The sequence below is a fragment of the Procambarus clarkii genome, chromosome 91 (assembly GCF_040958095.1).
Source record: "Procambarus clarkii isolate CNS0578487 chromosome 91, FALCON_Pclarkii_2.0, whole genome shotgun sequence".
NCBI classification, from domain to species: domain Eukaryota; kingdom Metazoa; phylum Arthropoda; class Malacostraca; order Decapoda; family Cambaridae; genus Procambarus; species Procambarus clarkii.
Window position 1 is genome coordinate 2208612 of NC_091240.1, and position 15603 is coordinate 2224214.

Here is a 15603-nt window from a genome sequence, read left to right on the forward strand (position 1 = left end):
CTGGCATGCCTATTGATCATTTGACTTATGATCAGAAGCTCTCTTGGATAGAGATTAAGACTTATAATCAAAACTTTCTAAGCAAGCCCAAACACTTCTGATGGAAGCACAGGATAAAGTTTCCCCCAATACATTACATATCGACTTTAAGTTGACTCCTACTAAACACAAACCCTTTGGAGTCTGCTTGAAGTTGCATTATTACCAGCCAACACATTCCTAATTGAAACACGGCGCCCTCAATCAGCCGCTGCCTGTCCATATCTCGTACAGTAAGAAATACTGTAACTGAACAAATATTCTCGTGAGAGGGAATGTATAATCTATCACAGTCACTTGATGACCATTATCCTTCTGCCTTCACTATCACTTCTTCTTGTGAGAGAATGTACAATACGGATACCACACTGATAGGCTATAAACAAAGGGAAAAATCACTGAGAGAATAAATTTAATTAAGGTTCTATCTTTGCACACCCAGATACAATTATCCCATTTACAGTCTCCGTGTTTGGCTTCCGTGTTTAGATAACTTCTGATGTCTGTATTAACGAGTAACTTAAGAAAATTGTCTCTACAGCCGCTAATGAGTGTGGTGAAACAATTAGAGATCGCATAAGCTCACTCAAGGGAGGAAACACCAGACTTGTCAACATTCTGCAACTCCTGACTGTCTACATTGTTCACGGTCAGAAGGCATTGCAATATTTGCTAAGTAAAATGGCAGACTTCTCTATTCGTCATTGACAGTCATGTAATGAAGCAGGAAGCCTAACATCACCCACACTGATAAAAGGTAAAGAAACAGGAAGCCTAAGCTTACCCACACTGATGAAAGGTAATGAGGCAAGAAGCCTAACCTCACCCACACTGATGACAGGAACAAAAAGACATGGGGCCTAGCCTCGTCCGTAACACCACTATGTCCACGAACACCTCAGCACCTGTGTAAACAATGCACAGGAAGACAAGAATGATAACAACGTAATTTAGTTCATTCCTGGGTAGTGTTATTTCCTAATTACTTATGCCTCCAAAGTATAGACAATTGCAGTTATTTGGCCAAGCCCTTGGGCTGGACGGTAGAGCAACGATATCTCTTTTTGTAGGTCGACGTTCAATCCCCCGACTGGCCAAGTGGTTGGGCACCATTCCTTCCCACGTGTCTTATCCTTTCCAAGTCCTATATAGTCGTAATGGCTTGGTGCTTTCTCCTAATAATTACCTTATATTACCTCAAAACTTCAGTTGATTTCTTCGACTGATTTTGGGAAGATGTCTTGAAGTCGCGTGAAGGCTGCCAACTCCTTATGTGAGAAGTGTGATACATTGTCCCAGCTCTAGATAAGGCGTAGGCAGCCATCAGACAGCTGCCAGGTATTTCCCCGGAGGCAAGGACGGTCATCATGGCCTCAGAGGCGGAGACAGAAGCCGGGATGCAATAAACGAACCTGTCGAGTGCAACACGCTCAACACCAACAACACAGACAAGGAATAGCACACGTCTCTCCCCATGACTGAGTGCAGCTGTACATATTACCTGCGGACAGGAATTTAGAGAGGATGTGGGCGGCTGGTGGATGGCCAGGTGGCTGGTGGGTGGCCAGGTGGGTGGCCAGGTGGCTGGTGGGTGGCCAGGTGGCTGGTGGGTGGCCAGGTGGCTGGTGGGTGGCCAGGTGGCTGGTGAGTGGCCAGGTGTCCTGGTGGGGGAGAGCAGAAGAGAGAGAGAGAGAGAGAGAGGGGGGGGGGGGGTGTGGAGGAGGTGAGAAGGAATAAGCGTGAACCAGAACAAATATGTTGAGGACGGTTGTTGGTTGTGGTGGGGAGGGTAGGGGGGGGTGAGGTGTCGTCCTTGGTGGTGGGGTTATGTCGTCCTGATGGGATGGGGGGATGGGGGGGGGCGAGAAGGGGTGGGGTGTGAGATTATAGAAAATTAAGATGGAATGTGGGGGGAGGCGAAGATATAAAGCGTGAGAGGGGGTTGGTGAGTGCGTGTAGGGGGGTGGGGGTGAGTGTGTAATGTGTATGGGGGGAGCAAGAAAGGTATGTATGGGCAAGATGACAGTGAAGGGTAGATGAGTAAGGAGGGGGGGGCGGACAAGAGCAGGAGTGTAGTAGGAAAGAAAGAGAAGGAGCAGTAGTAATAGGAGAAATAGGAGGAGGAGGGCAAGGAGGTGGAGGCGACGGTGGTGAGGAGGAGCCGTGGCGCCGGTGGGAGACAGGTAGAGTCAACAGAAGTGAGTCAGCTCACAAATCCCCCCCTTCCCTCCCCCTCATTTCACCCCTTCCCTTTCTCTCTCTTTGTTGTCTCTTCCCCTCCTCCTCCTTCTCCTTCATTCCTCGTCTTCCACTAGCACTTTCAGCGGTCACTACCCCCCATGCTCTTCAGCTCACCAAGGCTGCACCCTATAGCCCTCATCCAGCTCATGGATGTTCGCTATAGTTCGCTAACTATGTTTACCGCCAGCTTATGGTTCTATTCGCTAGCTGTGTTTACCGCCAGCTTTGGCTCTGTTCGCTAGCTGTGTTTACTGCCAGCTTTGGCTCTGTTCGCTAGCTGTGTTTACCGCCAGCTTTGGCTCTGTTCGCTAGCTGTGTTTACCGCCAGCTTTGGCTCTGTTCGCTAGCTGTGTTTACCGCCAGCTTTGGCTCTGTTCGCTAGCTGTGTTTACCGCCAGCTTTGGCTCTGTTCGCTAGCTGTGTTTACCGCCAGCTTTGGCTCTGTTCGCTAGCTGTGTTTACCAGCAGTTTGTGGTGCTGTTCGCTAGCCGGGTTTACCGCCAGATTATATTCCACCAGATACACTGCGTCGCCCTAGGCTTCATACCTCTGATTACTGTACTATTAAAATACAGAGAAATTTAAATTACAGATCGTCAGCTCTTAAAGATAATAGGGATGACAAAAATGTTTCAAATACTACTAGGACTAATACTACTTACTCTTCAACAACTACAATTTTAATACACTGCTTTAATATTACTGCTACTACAAATAATAATAATAAAAACAACTAATAATAATAATAATAATGGTATACATAAAATAATGCAGTCAATAATTTGAACAATAAATGTGGAAAATTATTAAATGTTTATGAACAATGTAAATATGTAGCAAGTAAAATCAGTTGTTTATATGGTAACACCGCGGCCTTAAACCACGTTAAGTTGACACAAGACTTTGGTATCATGGCAGTACCAAAATAATTATCATCTCATAATAATAATTATATCATTCTCCTCCGCCATATAATTATATATAACGGTACCGTCTCTGATAATTATCATCTCATGCCTCCAATCCTGTCCTGTGTACCACGCCTGAACAAAGCAAAGTTGAACTTTCAAATTTGTAAATTAAAAACATATCTTCTGTCTAATTTATTAGATATTAAGCTTGCGACATATACGTGTAAATCTATAACTTAGATCTATAGCGTCTTGGCTCTGCCCTGTGGGAGCTGCACCTCAACTCTAATAACACCTAATTGAGTTTCTCCCATCAGGCAAAATGGTATTTAATGTTGTCAATAAAGATATTAATAATAAATAATAGTAATTAAATTATATTAATAAATACTGCTGATTATTTATGATATTAATCATAAACTTTTTGGAGGGAACCACGGAAGTGTTTTAAAAAATTCGAGTTGCGTGGAAATGCCTAAAAAAATATGATTTAAAGGACTACAAAAAGAGAACAAATAACTTTTGTAACTTAATTACTTTGAATATATTTAAAAATACACATAATTTCCAGGTTTATGTCTTGTATTTCATTAAGGAAATATGGAGGCTACAATTGCAAGAGTTAAGTGTTGCCAGTCGTTGTTTACATGATGGGGGTCGAGGCGCCTCGCGGCCAGTCACTCGTGATCTCGGTGTGGTTTTGGCCCATTACAGGACACACAGGTGATAGTTCATAGCTTGCACGGTGAGGTGTTGATACAGATTGATCACGTGAAGCAGCGGTGGGAGATGAAGCGATTGTAGAATAAACTGTTGGATGTTGAAATACCCGCGGCGAGGTAAGGAGTAGCCTAGGAAAGAGCTGTGATGGTGTTCATATTTCTTCCCCTGATCACAGTCTGTGTTCCTCGCTCGTCGGAGCTCCTCACTTGGTGTGTATATATATATATATATATACACACACACTCAAGGTTTACATTCACGGGAGACATCACCCGTCACGCAGGGTGCAGTCGCACCTCCACAGATCTCCAGTATCATCTATTGATACTGGTAATGGCTCAAAAGGGCCACCACTTACGGGCTATTCATGCCCAAGCCACCTTTTGGGTGGCTTAATCTTTCTCTCTCTCTCTCGGTTTACATTAGTAGTACGGGAGACCTCTCCCGTGACGCAGGGTGCAGTTGCACTTCCACAGATCTTCAGTATCGGCTCTTGATACTGGTAATGGCTCAAAAGGGCCACCACTTACGGGCTATTCATGCCCATGCCACCTTTTGAGTGGCTTAATCTTCATCAATCACTTACATTAGTAGACAGAACAGTTTCAGCCCCGCTCCTGTGCCCGATAAATCCACTACGGGCTCGCCATAGTCCGTGCTACTTGGAACTTTGTTCCCAGTAGCTGAATCTTGAACAACAACAATATACATTAGTCCTGGGATATGCTCGGGATATCCCAAGGGTAAATGGTTGGTCAGTTACTGCGGCGGCCTTAATAACCATTCCGGAGCTTAGAAAAGCAAACCAAAAAAAGACCTTTTATGCATTTTTATTTTACATAAATAAATTTAATAAAAGCCACGTGTCTTTTAATAGTTTAGTCGATCATTATGCGACCCATACCCAAACCCGTGGTGAAGCGGGTTACCAAGGCATATAGGCTTGGAGGCATAGGCTTAGGATCTGGTCTCTAAAGTTCATTTAACAATTTACTAAGTGACTGGATGTTGCGCGTTTATGAAGGTAGGTTTAAGTGTAAATCGGTTTATGAAAGTTTAAAAAAAGAATTCGATAGACTGGATTTAAATGAAACAAGTTTAGAGTTAGGAAAGACCTGGGTAAATACTGGTTTGGGAACATGGTTGTTGATTCATGGAACCAATTACCGGATAGCATAATAAACAAGGGATCGCTGGATGGTTTAAAGCGTAGGTTAAGACTATATATCTGAGTGACTTTGAATGGGCATAAATAGGAGCTGCCACGCCTGAGTCAAAATGGGTTTTCAAGTTTTATTTGTTATGTTGCTGCTGTGACTTGTTCAAATGGCTTTTGTATCTTTGGGAGACAAGATTGTTCTTTGTTGCCTTTAGCTTAATGAAACTTCTATAAATAGAAGTAATAGAATATAAATAGGTGAAACTGTTATAAATAGAAAATGTTAGTGTCAGACCACGGAGGAAAATTGAAACAGGAATTTCCTTAAGTACTTTCGTATATTTGACTCCTTCTGAAGTTGTATTAATATACGAAAGTATATTAATATACGAAAGTACTTGAGGAAATTCCTGTTTCAATTTTCCTCCGTGGTCTGACACTGTCACATTTTTAATCACGTTTATTTTCGTGATATACACACATAGAAAATGTTGTCTGACGCCTGGGGTCAACAGGCCAGACAAACGGCCGCTGGGCTTGTCCCAGCTGGTATACCACCTGCACCACAATCCTAGCTCCTAGGTGCAAGTATGCCCTCGTAATGTCATTTATCCACGTCATAAAACACACCACAAGCCGAAAAAAGGTTTACAAAAGATTTATGTGAAAATTTTAGAGTACACACGAGACTTGTAACCTGTTTCGGTTAGACAGTATACAGGTGGGCACTGACCTGTTCCCCTGCCCAAGGGGGCACCTACACCATCTGTCCACCGTACTCCTCAAAACTCCAGTACTTGGCTGTTTACAATCCGTTTCGAATGCTTTTGGGGTAAAGAGAGGAAGAAAATTTATAATGGAAGTACACCCTGAAACTCGGGTGGACTTAGATTAGGAGTTCTATGGATCATATATTTAGCCAACACTTGGATTTAATCGCAATGTAATTTATGTACTTAACTGTACACCAGAAGGTTACATCTTGTATGGCTGCGCCTGCCTGCGTTGCGTGCGGCCTGCGCGCGTGTGCTGGTAACAATTAAACAAGACTGACCTACACTTGTGGAGCGAGGTGCCGAGGGTAGTTCGTGGTGCAGCGGTGAGACTCAATGACGCATCTAAGTCGTCATCTCTATCATTGCCCTCACCTTCCCCTCCCCTGGCAGCCCTGCCCCTCCCCTGGCAGCCCTGCCCCTCCCCTGGCAGCCTTCCCCCTCCCCTGGCAGCCTTCCCCCTCCCCTGGCAGCCTTCCCCCTCCCCTGGCAGCCTTCCCCCTCCCCTGGCAGCCTTCCCCCTCCCCTGGCAGCCTTCCCCCTCCCCTGGCAGCCCTGCTTAGTCCCCTGGCAGCCTTCCCCCTCCCCTGGCCCGCAGTTAACGCCGCCCTGGACACACAAGTCCATAATTAATAATTATAATTCGAGGGAAGGCGGCTGGTGGAGTGGCCAGGTTGTTATGTCTGGGGGGGGGCTGTGGCCACCGGTCTGTGTGTACTCGCCTAGTTGTGCTTGCGGGGGTTGAACGTTGGCTCTTTGGTCCCGCCTCTCGACCGTCAATCAACTGGTGTACAGATTTCTAAGCCTACTGGGCTCTATTATATCTACATTTGAAACTGTGTATGGAGTCACATCACTACCTAATGCATTCCATCTGTTAACACCAATAAAGCTCTTTCTAACGTCTGTGTGGCTCATTTGGATACTCGGTTTCCACCTGTGCCCCCTTGTTCGCGTACCACCCGTGTTAAACAGTTTATCTACCCTATCAATTCCTGAGAATTTCGTAGGTTGTGATCATGTCTCTCTGAGCTCTCCTGTCTTCCAGTCTCGTGAGGCGCATTTCATGCAGCCTTTCCTCGTAACTCATGCCTCTTAGTTCTGGGACTAGTCTAGTGGCATACCTGTGTGTGTGTGGGGGGGGGGGGGGGGAGCTGAGGGGGCGCGTGGGTATTTACTAACCTAGATGTGCTTGTTAGGTGCACCAAAACTGCTGGCCCCTCCTTTTATCACCGTCCCCCGTCCATAAAAGCCGGGCACCCGTCAACAAGGCCCCCAGGACCCGTCTACAGCCTGCCCCTGTACTAACAACACAACCACCAAGAATGCCAGAAAGATGGCCATTATCACTGTAAAATCTGATCACTCAAATACGAAAATGGCTTAACCTAACCTGTTCAGCACATTCATTTGAATATTCGCTTGCATACATAATATTAAGTTTGTAATATGATACCTTAGTTCCTTGCCGCGGGTTACGGAGTTATTCTCCAATATCATCATAATAATATTGATATGTGTTAGACTCTTATTGATTTTATTTTAAAGTGGTAATAAGTGTATAGGAAGAGGAGGAGACTGGTGAGTGGACGAGAGAAGCACGCACATAAAACACTGGTGGTACCACTGCTAACAGTCAGCGCTGTCATAAATGTTACCCCTTTTTTGTTGCCTGTCTGTTTCTTGACGGGTGGAACCTGGACTGTTTAGCCTGTTATGCTCTCTGGTTCTTGCTCCCTCGCTCTCTGGCCCTCTGGCTCTTGCTCCCTCGCTCTCTGGCCCTTTAGCTCTTGCTCGCTCACTCTCTGCTCTGTTTTCTGTGTGTAGCTGTGATTTACCCGTGGTGGGTTTCGAGAGTTTATATGCTTCCGCAGCTGGGGCAGCGGCCAGGCCTTCCCTATGATCCCATGATCAGGGAGGCTGTTGTTGGCGTCAGCATGTGGCACGCGGGCAAAACATTTCAAACGTCGTTAAGAAACCTTAATCGGGGCTTTTCCAAACCTTCGTTAGACCAATGTTGGAATATGCAGCATCGGCCTGGAATCCGCACCTTGTTAAGGATATAAAAACAGAATTGGAAAAAGTGCAAAAGTTTGTAAAAAGATTAGTGCGTGTGCTAAGAGGAGCACGCTTCAAGGGTGGTTTAAGGAAACTAGACCTCACAGCCATGGAGGAGAGAAGAGGGGACATGATTGCGGCATAGATAATACTAAGCGGAATCAACAGCCTCTTTAAAATTAAGAATAGGTAAAACGAGAAGACACGAGTGGAAACTTGGAAAAGCAAGAGTCTAAAAATGTAAGGAAAGTGCTCGTACCTTGTGAGAGTGGTCAACACGTGGAGTGCGCGGATAGAAGTTGTGGAAGCCGCCTCCATCCTCAACTTTACGGCCAAATTCGACGAAGAGTTTGAACGTCAGAATAGTTGACTTGTAGCACAACGGGCGGTAGGCGGGGCATATTGGGCTAGACTTGACTTCCCCGTTGTCACTGATAGGTAAGTACCACCACAACCCCCCCCTCCCACCACAACCCCCCCCCACCACAACCCCCCCCCCACCACCACAACCCCCCCCCCCACCACCACAACCCCCCCCCCACCACCACAACCCCCCCCCACCACCACAACCCCCCCCCCCACCACCACAACCCCCCCCCACCACCACAACCCCCCCCACCACCACAACCCCCCCCCCCCCACCACCACCACAAATGCCCGGGGTGTAAATTACTCCAGATGAGGCCCCGAGACAAGGACATGGATGCTGTAGAGGACTCCTCTCTTGCTTGGTTCTTGTTTTACTTGTTAAGAAAAAAACAAATTGTTTGTTTCTGTGGTGAGTTATGTATTTGTGTTTTGAGAGATGAAGGGGTGTGTGCTTGGACAAGGGCATTGTTTGTACGCGGGGACACTTTGTGGGTCCTCACCAGCCAGGGTCAACTGTCCAATTATACACCACCACCGCCCCGGGAGCCGGTCGGCCGAGCAGACAGCACGCTGGACTTGTGATCCTGTGGTCCTGGGTTCGATCCCAGGCGCCGGCGAGAAACAATGGGCAGAGTTTCTTTCACCCTATGCCCCTGTTACCTAGCAGTAAATAGGTACCTGGGTGTTAGTCAGCTGTCACGGGCTGCTTCCTGGGGGTGGAGGCCTGGTCGAGGACCGGGCCGCGGGGACACTAAAGCCCCGAAATTGTGCCGCTGGCAGCTAGACGTGTGTGTGTGTGTGTGTGTGTGTTTAAGGTGGCAGAGGTGACGTCCATTCCTAGCGTCTCCTCTTCATTCCTGGTGAGTAGTTTCCCCTGGGCGCAGTAATGGCGTCTGACCTGACCTTCATCTTCCTTGTGGCCTCTTCGTCTGTCTTGGGCCTCTGAGTCGAGGTAATTATCTGGTGAGGGAAGCCAGTATGACGACAGTACTGGGCTAGGTGAAAAAGGCGGGAGGACAAGGAACGGTGGCCCTGACCACTAGGACCACCAGGGGGGGGGGGGATGGAACTTGTAAGATACAAAGTTACAGTTTACGAATGCGTCTGTGGGGGTGGGGCGCTGGATGGAATGGACTCCGTCTGAGGACGGGTTGGTTGAGGGGGGCGTTGGGTGCGTGCAGGTCTCTTCCCACCTGCCACAACTTGCGAGGGCATCAGTATGTGGTGAAAGAAGCTGTTAGACCCTATGATATACACACATCGACGGCTTTGGGCATCCCAGACGTCAGAATCGCTGAAGACGTCACAGGTCCCTTTGGCTTCATCCTGGTTATATAGGCGCGGTTCACCATTTTTTGAGTTGTCTGTTGATCATCAACATGTCTGCTGATGATCAGGGTCGATTGTGCACACTACCCACAGCTCTGGACCACTATCCGCAGCCCATGCTGGAGTTGTCCTCGACTGGTGAGCCAGTATGGTGAAAACATAAGAAGGTAGGAACGTCGCGGAGATATTGTCCGAGATTGGGGCCAGGAATGTGAACTTGATCGTAAGGACAGGGTCAGGAAGCTCACTCTGAGAACACCAGCAGACATGCAGGAGGACCAGACGACATATGATCACGACGTAAAAGATATTGAGAGCAATAGACGGTGGACATAAAGGAAGCCACAAGGTGGTGGAGGCCGCGTACCTGAGCCGTGAACTACTACTGGGAATCCTCTGTGAAAGGTGGGCCCGAGGCCTGGTGATGGGCTGGTGTTAATGCGTGTAAAGGTATGTCCTCCGGGGGACAGGTGGTAGGTAAGTGGTGCGGCGGTTAGCGTTAATATTTATGAACTGTGTGTGTGTGTGAGCAGAGTGAATAGTGCTCTCATTAACTGTAATTCAGTCCCGCAATGTTCAGAACTCGTTCAAGCCGCTGCTCTGTACAGGCAACGGGGTGTGTGTGTGTGTGTGTGTGTGTGTGTGTGTGTGTGTGTGTGTGTGTGTGTGTGTGTGTGTGTGTTTGTGTGTGTGTGTGTGTGTGTGTGTGTGTGTGTACTCACCTAGTTGTACTCGCCTAGTTGTGTTTGCGGGGGTTGAGCTCTGGCTCTTTGGTCCCGCCTCTCAACCGTCAATCAACAGGTGTACAGATTCATGAGCCTATCGGGCTCTGTCATATCTACACTTGAAACTGTGTATGGAGTCAGCCTCCACCACATGACTTCCTAATGCATTCCATTTGTCAACCACTCTGACACTAAAAAAGTTCTTTCTAATATCTCTGTGGCTCATTTGGGCACTCAGTTTCCACCTGTGTCCCCTTGTGCGTGTTCCCCTTGTGTTAAATAGACTGTCTTTATCTACCCTATCAATCCCCTTCAGAATCTTGAATGTGGTGATCATGTCCCCCCTAACTCTTCTGTCTTCCAGCGAAGTGAGGTTTAATTCCCGTAGTCTCTCCTCGTAGCTCATACCTCTCAGCTCGGGTACTAGTCTGGTGGCAAACCTTTGAACCTTTTCCAGTTTAGTCTTATCCTTGACTAGATATGGACTCCATGCTGGGGCTGCATACTCCAGGATTGGCCTGACATATGTGGTATACAAAGTTCTGAATGATTCTTTACACAAGTTTCTGAATGCCGTTCGTATGTTGGCCAGCCTGGCATATGCCGCTGATGTTATCCGCTTGATATGTGCTGCAGGAGACAGGTCTGGCGTGATATCAACCCCCAAGTCTTTTTCCTTCTCTGACTCCTGAAGAATTTCCTCTCCCAGATGATACCTTGTATCAGGCCTCCTGCTCCCTACACCTATCTTCATTACATTACATTTGGTTGGGTTAAACTCTAACAACCATTTGTTCGACCATTCCTTCAGCTTGTCTAGGTCTTCTTGAAGCCTCAAACAGTCCTCTTCTGTTTTAATCCTTCTCATAATTTTAGCATCGTCCGCAAACATTGAGAGAAATGAATCGATACCCTCCGGGAGATCATTTACATATATCAGAAACAAGATAGGACCGAGTACAGAGCCCTGTGGGACTCCACTAGTGACTTCACGCCAATCGGAGGTCTCACCCCTCACCGTAACTCTCTGCTTCCTATTGCTTAGATACTCCCTTATCCACTGGAGCACCTTACCAGCTACACCTGCCTGTCTCTCCAGCTTATGTACCAGCCTCTTATGCGGTACTGTGTCAAAGGCTTTCCGACAATCCAAGAAAATGCAGTCCGCCCAGCCCTCTCTTTCTTGCTTAATCTGTGTCACCTGATCGTAGAATTCTATCAAGCCTGTAAGGCAAGATTTACCCTCCCTGAATCCATGTTGGCGATTTGTCACGAAGTCCCTTCTCTCCAGATGTGTTACCAGGTTTTTTCTCACGATCTTCTCCATCACCTTGCATGGTATACAAGTCAAGGACACTGGCCTGTAGTTCAGTGCCTCTTGTCTGTCGCCCTTTTTGTATATTGGGACCACATTCGCCGTCTTCCATATTTCTGGTAGGTCTCCCGTCTCTAGTGACTTACTATACACTATGGAGAGTGGCAGGCAAAGTGCCTCTGCACTCTTTCAGTACCCATGGTGAGATCCCATCTGGACCAACAGCCTTTCTAACATCCAGATCCAGCAGGTGTCTCTTGACCTCCTCTCTCGTAATTTCGAACTCCTCCAAGGCCGCCTGGTTTACCTCCCTTTCTCCTAGCACAGTGACCTCACCCTGCTCTATTGTGAAGACCTCCTGGAACCTCTTGTTGAGTTCCTCACACACCTCTCTGTCATTCTCTGTATACCTGTCCTCGCCTGTTCTAAGTTTCAATACCTGTTCTTTCACACACACTGGTGTGTGTGTGTGTGTGTGTGTGTGTGTGTGTGTGTGTGTGTGTGTGTGTGTGTGTGTGTGTGTGTGTGTGTGTACGTGTACCCGGCCCTTCCAAAACACTCACTCACTCACGTCGCTGAAAGACAGAATAGCTCGGGGAGACATAATCACCACATTCAAAATTCTCAGGGGAATTAACAGGGTAGACCAGGATGGACTATTTAACACGGGTGAAGGCCGAGTACCCAAATCAGCCACAGGGACATTACAAAGCACGTTTTCACTGTTAGAGTAGTTAAGAAATGGAATGCATTAGGCAGTGATGTAGTGGAGGCTAACTCCATACAGTTTCAAATGTAGATATGATAAAGCCCAGTAGGCTCAGGAACCTGTACACCAGTTGAGGGTTGAGAGGCGGGACCAAAGAGCCAGAGCTCAACCCCCGCAAGCACAACTAGACGAGTACACTCCCTCGGCACACACGCCAAAGAATACACTCATAGGTCCTGAGGGTGCCAACTGTGCCACCAGCCTTCACGAGCCGCCATGGTCTCGTGGACAGTGTTGGGGTCACGGTGTCGCCCGCCCCCCCCCCTGGCTTCCTGCTCACCTGTCCACCCCCACACTTACCTGGTCCTGGTGCTCACCTGTCCACCCCCCCCCACTTACCTGGTCCTGGTGCTCACCTGTCCACCCCCACACTTACCTGGTCCTGGTGCTCACCTGTCCACCCCCACACTTACCTGGTCCTGGTGCTCACCTGTCCACCCCCCCACACTTACCTGGTCCTGGTGCTCACCTGTCCACCCCCACACTTACCTGGTCCTGGTGCTCACCTGTCCACCCCCCCCCACACTTACCTGGTCCTGGTGCTCGCCTGTCCACCCCCCCCACACTTACCTGGTCCTGGTGCTCGCCTGTCCCCCCCCACACTTACCTGGTCCTGGTGCTCACCTGTCCCCCCCCCACACTTACCTGGTCCTGGTGCTCACCTGTCCCCCCCCCCACACTTACCTGGTCCTGGTGCTCACCTGTCCCCCCCCCACACTTACCTGGTCCTAGTGCTCACCTGTCCACCCCCCCCCACACTTACCTGGTCCTGATGCTCACCTGTCCCCCCCCCACACTTACCTGGTCCTGGTGCTCACCTGTCCCCCCCCACACTTACCTGGTCCTAGTGCTCACCTGTCCACCCCCCCACACTTACCTGGTCCTGGTGCTCACCTGTCCACCCCCCCACACTTACCTGGTCCTAGTGCTCACCTGTCCACCCCCACACTTACCTGGTCCTGGTGCTCACCTGTCCCCCCCCCCCCCACACTTACCTGGTCCTGGTGCTCACCTGTCCACCCCCCCACACTTACCTGGTCCTGGTGCTCGCCTGTCCACCCCCCCACACTTACCTGGTCCTGGTGCTCACCTGTCCACCCCCCCCCCCACACTTACCTGGTCCTGGTGCTCACCTGTCCCCCCCCACACTTACCTGGTCCTGGTGCTCACCTGTCCACCCCCCCACACTTACCTGGCCTGTAGCGTGATCTGTCCACTCCTGGGTATTGGTGGGGGGGCGCGTGTGTGAAGGCGCTTCTACTCACCCCCTGAGAAAAACATCCTGGTGGCTGGAGGAGAATATCTATACTAATGACCCGCTCTGAGGCACCAAATACGGCATGTGTGTTTTGTGAGGGGGTGATGTGAGGGGGGGTGTGAGGGGGTGATGTGAGGGGGGGTGTGAGGGGGTGATGTGAGGGGGGGTGTGAGGGGGTGATGTGAGGGGGGGTGTGAGGGGGTGATGTGAAGGGAGGGGTGCCTACTGGTGGGTTGGTCACACGGCTGGCAGCGGCCACATTGCTGCTTTGGCTGCCGGCGCCGCACTGATCGTACCTGATGTTTATAGGCGTATAACTGTCACAGGAAAATGATGACGAGCTTTGTGTATATCAAATCGTTGTTAATGCACTTTGTCTTGTGTATATTGCAAGGTTGATGCGTAAGGCAGTGTTAGATGTTTAGGAAGGTGAAGTGCTGTTAGAGCAAGGCACCTTCTGAAGAGTACGATAACTGACAAAACTTACTGGCAACATTTCATTCACACTTTTTTGACTTGTATGTTTATACACAATTTATATGGTGTGTGTGTGTGTACACTAGGAGGGTTACCCGGCTGTACCCGGGTCTCTCTCTCCCTTTCCCACGTCCCACTGTAGCCTCCCTCTCTTCCCCCCCTCCCTCTGCCACCTTTCTATCCTCTCCCTCTTCTCTTTCACCCTCTCCACCTGACTCCTCTCTCCTTCCCGCTTCAAATATATCCCTTCTCCTGTCTACACTCACAGCCCCGCTCCTGTGCCAGGTAAGTCCACTACGGGCTCACCATAGCCAATAGTCTTTTGTTACCACGTCCAGCAGTCTCCCACTCCACTCCGCCCCTTTATACACCAAAATATATATATATATATATATATATATATATATATATATAAATATATATATATATATATATATATATATATGTCGTACCTAATAGCCAGAACGCACTTCTCAGCCTACTATTCAAGGCCCGATTTGCCTAATAAGCCAAGTTTTCATGAATTAATGTTTTTTCGTCTACCTAACCTACCTAACCTAACCTAACCTAGCTTTTTTTGGCTACCTAACCTATCCTTACCTATAAATATAGGTTAGGTTAGGTTAGGTAGGGTTGGTTAGGTTCGGTCATATATCTACGTTAATTTTAACTCCAATAAAATAAAATTGACCTCATATATAGAGAAAAGGGTTGCTTTATCATTTCATAAGAAAAAAATTATAGTAAATATATTAATTCAGGAAAACTTGGCTTATTAGGCAAATCGGGCCTTGAATAGTAGGCTGAGAAGTGAGTTCTGGCTATTAGGTACGACATATATATATATATATATATATATATATATATATATATATATATATATATATATATATATATATATATATATATATATATATATAATATATATATATATATAAAATATAATATGGGAGGCAAGGTGCTCGAAGCTAGCCTTACCCGACTTTCCATGGTGACTGCTGACGGGTGTGTGGCCAACATGGTCAGGTCGAGGTTGGCTCAATTGCCATCATTAAAAGGTGGCATATAAAAGACCGAGCAAATCGGCCACCGGTCGATCCGCTAAAGAAAAATGAAAAATCAAAATTTTCTATGTCATAAAACATTACCATATTTTCATTTTTTTTTTACAAAATTCTACTTGTTTTACCTTAGCCATAGTAAGGTAAAGAAATAATAATGAAGTTATTATACAAATTAATATAGTAATTATCTAATTTTTTATATTTTAAATAATTTATTTAAAATTAGTCCTTGGAGGGGGGGGGGAGGTCGGTTGGGCTTCCAGTAGTTAATGGCACGACCTTATAGGATAGACTCGCCCACCACGGGGGGGGGGGGGGGTATACCCGTCTAGTATATGATAAATGTGTGTGCACCTGGTGTCTAAATACTTCTCTATGTACACTATTATCCTC

At 47.7% G+C, this 15603-nt stretch overlaps 1 protein-coding gene across 5 annotated transcripts in view; it reads left to right on the forward strand.

Moving 5' to 3' along the window:
* The window catches only part of LOC123773913 (glutathione S-transferase 1-1), a 227423-nt gene that overhangs the window by 15038 nt on the left and 196782 nt on the right, over positions 1 to 15603 (forward strand). For 2 of the 5 annotated variants that reach the window (XM_045767880.2, XM_069318636.1), the window contains exon 1: positions 3904 to 4030. The exons of the other annotated variants lie outside the window; for them this stretch is intronic. The gene's annotated coding sequence lies outside the window, so the exon portion shown is untranslated. Of the gene's footprint in view, positions 1 to 3903; positions 4031 to 15603 lie in introns of those variants that run through there. 5 annotated transcript variants of the gene reach the window in all.